The sequence below is a fragment of the Mustela erminea genome, chromosome 20 (genome assembly GCF_009829155.1).
Source record: "Mustela erminea isolate mMusErm1 chromosome 20, mMusErm1.Pri, whole genome shotgun sequence".
NCBI lineage: Eukaryota > Metazoa > Chordata > Mammalia > Carnivora > Mustelidae > Mustela > Mustela erminea.
The window spans coordinates 28,769,751-28,774,534 of NC_045633.1; the positions used below are offsets into that span (position 1 = coordinate 28,769,751).

The 4,784-nt window shown below is 50.8% G+C and overlaps 1 long non-coding RNA gene across 2 annotated transcripts; it reads right to left on the reverse strand.

The window, feature by feature from the left end:
• Positions 1 to 2,303: 2,303 nt before the first annotated feature.
• Positions 2,304 to 3,695, reverse strand: LOC116580584. Of its 2 annotated transcripts, none has more exons than XR_004281716.1 (3): positions 3,497 to 3,695; positions 3,116 to 3,249; positions 2,304 to 2,658 (listed from the first exon to the last, which is right to left on the reverse strand). It is a non-coding gene; the product is annotated as an uncharacterized LOC116580584 (long non-coding RNA). The 2 variants fall into 2 exon arrangements; XR_004281715.1 differs by having other exon boundaries at positions 3,116 to 3,252.
• Between the last annotated feature and the right edge of the window lie 1,089 nt (positions 3,696 to 4,784).

The window sequence follows — 4,784 nt, forward strand, 5'->3', positions numbered from 1 at the left end:
CACTATCGTCCCAGGTGAGAGCAGGAGGGGTTGGCTGGAAGGATTAGGATGGGGAGCTCCCCCCAAAACAGAGGCACCTTGTGCCAAGCAGCTGACCACAAGAAGCCTCAACACAGGCAGGAACAGGGAGGGAGGGAGGGAGAGAGAAATGGGACCAAACACGCTTTCATAGTGTGGTAGGGAGAAACTAGAAGACGTTTCTCACAGGACAAGAAAGGATACACAGACTTTAAGGTGTGTGAACAGACGGTTTGCCGCACGATCTTTGTGTGCCTTCGAGAGCCAGACAACAGAGGAGTCGTAAACAACTTGAGCCCGTAGTTGGATCCTGTGATCAATAAATGCCGAGCCTCCGATGACAGATTCGTTTAGGACACCTTTTCATAAGCCCACTCCTGACCAAAAGTGACGGCCTAAGAGGATGGGAGTCCCCTTTTGTGGGAGGCGCTACTGTTGTTCTCATTTTACAGCTAAGGAAATGGAGACCCCCTGCTTCCCCTTCCTCTTGAATGCATGCACACACACGGGCACACGCGGGCGCACACACACACACAGCTCATGGCCAGAAACTCATGGCTGAGCTTTTTCTACCTAGTTAAGTCACCATTTCCACACATGTCTTAGGATGGTGATTCATCCTAATACCTTAAAATCTTTGCATCTGTGTTTTTGAGAGATACAGAATTGACATTGTTCCTTTCTCAAAGTTTACCTTTCAGGTTTTGCAAAAAGGCTATTCTGGTTTCCTAACACACATTTTCTATTCTCTAGAGACATTTATGTAAGATGGTCATCAATATTTTTCAAAAGCATTAAGAAGGATTTGCTGGTGAGCTGAGTCTGTAGACTTTTTGATGGGAGGATTATAAACTATAGATCCCATATCTTGTGTTAGTTTTAATAAGCTGTGTTTTCTAGAAAGTTATGTTTTAACCAGATTTGCTAATTTACTGGCATAGGATACTCATAATATCTTCTGTGAGCTCTCACGCTTTCCCATCCTAATGGCTCAGGGGAGCAGAACAGAGATGGCATTCCAGGCATTGGAAGAGCATGAGCAAAGCCTTAGCACAGAGACTGAACCAGCAGTTGGATGCACCTGTCTGAAGATTTGAGGCACAGGCCCCAAGGATATAAAAGGTCCCAATATCACATCCTGTTGGTCCTGGATAGGAATCTGTTAGTAGAAGCAGCTGCCATCTGACTGGATGGTTCCATCAGCCTGGGGGTCCCAGAGACAAACCAAAGAGCAGACCAAGTCACACTGTGGCTTGAAAAGAGGGCACAGCAACCATCTGCCAGGCTCCCCCTGCACGAGTAGGGTGTCATTTCTTGCTGGTTGATATCTCCACCAGGTATGCTTTCTTGGGTCCCTGGTGCAGCTGCTCCTCCATCAGCTCTCTCCCGAGCCCTGCCTGAGCCCAGTTTTTTCTTTTGCTTTTTAAAGTAGGCTCTGTGTCCAGCATGGAGGCCAATGTGGGGCTTGAACTCAAAATCCTGAGCTCAAGACCTGAGCTGAGATCAAGAGTCAGATGCTTAACTGACTGAGCCACCCAGGGGCCCCTGAGCCCAGTTTGTGATTGCAATCTGGTCCATCCATCTGGCCTTATGCGAGGCCCACTCTATCAGCATGGTCCTAACCTCTCTGGCTTCAGCTCAGCCCTCTAACCCTCTTTCTTGATGCCCCCATATCCACCTGGCTTCCCCATCTGCTAAAGGCAGATGACATTGTGGGTCAGCTTCTCTGACTCGGATCAAGCAGGGACCTATACAGACAATGGCCAGGACCCTCACAGGCTGGAGTACAGCTGGCCATGCCCATGTTGCCTTATGGCCCAGACACACCCACAGTCACCAGAACACAGAACCAAGGAGGAATATGTCATCACTTTAACCCTGAAACATAACTGAAGAGTGCTTCTTTACTTCTCTGGAAGGAGGTAGAGGTCCCCCACTATGAATGACCCATTTCTTTCACCAACTCATCAAAGTGTGTTTTAACTGTCAATTTCAGCATTCGGACAGTAGGACTCCAATACTTTTAAACAGTCCAATGTGATCACCCTTCTAGGCAATACTGAAGTGGGAGCTTACGGCTGGAGCTCCAGGGAAGGGGGGGTCCCTCCAGACAGCACTCAGTGGACTCAACAACATCTATTCTTGTCGACAAAATGTTTTTGAGAACTAACACAGGCCACACTTTCTGGTAAGACTCGCGCATCATCTTGGTACAGGGGCTTGTAAATTATGTAGAAGAGATTATTTTTAATTGGCCAGATGTTGGGGACTGGCCCTGAAAGGAAAGAGCACAGCTGACTGTAAGAAAGGACTTTATTTCTAAATGGAGCTGGGGTCTGTTAAGGGTACATGTCTGTGCCCTGCCAGTGCTCTGGTGCCCACCCCCAGAACCAAAAGCTACTGATGAGCCTCGAGTGGGTCTTGGGGGTGGGCTGTTGGAACTGAGGGAGGCCCCAGGTCTCCCTTTGGGGCAGACCCCCTTTAAGAAGACTGGGGCAGATGGCCTATAGCCATGGAGGTTTCTCGCAGAGCCGCAGGCCAGCCTCCGGGACTTTGGGGCTCATAACCCAGGAGGACAGCCGGAGTGAGTAACTTGATCTGTGATTGCCCACATCCCTCTGTCTCTTGCAGCTTGAGAACCTGGTGAAGGAGAACAGGTTGAGCTCCAGGAGGGGCTGTCTGGTGCTAGCTGCAAAGGGGGCGGCTCCCCACTCAGGAAGCACTGAGGTCCTTGGGGCAGAGGGGAAGCTGTCCATGTCCCACAGCAAGTCCCCTCCAGCCTGGGGCCCATGTGTCTCCACCCCCTTCCCTGTCCACCTTTTGACCAGGAGGGTCAAACCAGTCCACCCCCACTACCACCATTTTGTTCTTTTTTATTTTATTTTTTTTTAAATCTCAGTCCCTTGTCTATTCTGTCCCACATTCTCCTTATTCTTGAACTTCGTCTGTCATGTTGTATCTGTTTCTGTCCCTAAGGCCCCTTCCCTTTATCTGTCTCTCCTTTGCTCTGTGTCCCTCTGACTTCTCTTGCCATCTGCCCCGCCCCTCCCTCCTGTCATCTTCCTCTCCCCAAACCCCAGCGAGAGAGGGTTGCAACCTTGGAGAAGGCCCTGCAGGCTGTCCTGGGCTTTGGCATCCGGGATGGGAGCGGCAGTGGCGCTGGGAATGGGGACGACAGGGAGCAGCAGCAGCATCAAGACCACAGGGCGCCACATGGCCGGGCAGGCAGGGCTGCTGGCAAGGTGGTGAGGGCTGGGTAGTCAGAGGCCCTGCCCTTTGTCCAGGCACTGCCTCCTATTCCACCAACACCCCCATTTGACCCCTTCTGTCCCCTCCCGCGTCCAGGTGCTAGGCCCACCACCCCCGAGGCACGGCCCTGAAGCCCAAGTCTCAATAACTGCTCACGGGCCCATAGGCCTGACCATCTTCCCGCTGCTCTCAAGTCCGCGCATAGCCCTGTCACTGGCCTTCTGCTCACCAAGGCCTATTAGTTCCAGACGGTTCTCTCCTGAGCTGCTCCTAGAGCTTTGGAGCCACGCCCCGTCCGAAGCCACTCCCGACTCTGACCACGCCCCCAGGGCATCGCCACGCCCCACTTATTGTTACACTCTACCCTTCACACAAAGATCACGCCTCCATGGCAGCCATGCCCCACCCACTGTTATGCACTACCTAAGTCCTACTATGGCCACGCCCCCAAGACACAACCACACCCACGCTCTTTAGCCACGCCCCCTAGAGTCAAGACAAGCCTCCGCCCCTGGCCACGCCCCAGGCCAGAGCCACGCCTCTAGTTGAAGAGCAAGGGCCCGGAGATCCCTGGTGTTTGGGGGCTCTCCTTTGTTCCACTTTCAAAGCCCACCCAAATGACTTGGGGCACCCTTTCCTCCACTGTGGCCTGGAAAGTCTGTCCAGGAAGCATGCCAGGCACCCAGGAGAATCACTGTCCTCTCTGCCCACTGTCCCAACGCTGTGACTTTATTTTGTTCAAGTTTTCAGTTTAGTCAGAAGGGTAAATCTAGTTCCTGTTACATCACAGTGACCAAAAATGGAAGATCAGAAATTATTCTTTGGAGTGATTGCCTCTTTAAAGAAACTTGCAAAACTTTATCTTCAATATCCTTACATTTCACTTGAGGTATGGCTATTCCTTATCTTTTTTGTTTGGAGCCCTGGTTTTTTGAGGTCACTTTGTTTTTTTCCAAGTATGTCAAATTAAGTACTCCCCCCACCAAGCAGTTTCTCCTCTGCACTGCTGGAGTCTTCCCCACTTTGGAGACTCCTGTTACCTTGCAGAAACCTCCACTTCTACCTTTTTCCCCCGCACATTTTTTCTTGCCACACAGTATCTCCCAGCTCATCAGCCATCTGCTCATCTGAACTCCTGAACCTTTACTGTTCAAAGTCAACATTTCACCTCTTTTTCACTTATTCCCACCTCACATTAGCAATACACTTTCAGTTCTTTGAGGATGTTTACTTAGCGGTGGTGGTTCAGGCTGTTCGCGGTCTGGTTTTCCTGAGCTTCTTTTTTCCCAGGAGTTCCTGGAATCTTGTCCGCAGGAAAAGCCACTCACACTCCTGTTTCCCAGTGAGGGTTTATGAAGAACCTGTGTACCCCCAAGCTGGGAAAGCTGGTGTGGATTTCCTTTGTCCACCCACCAGACAACCATGCTATAAAAGGATTTCCTTTCCTTGTTTTTAACCACTAAATCCTGCCAATTTTCTTCTGTTGCTGTGAAAGCTTAGCATTGGGTGCTATGGGG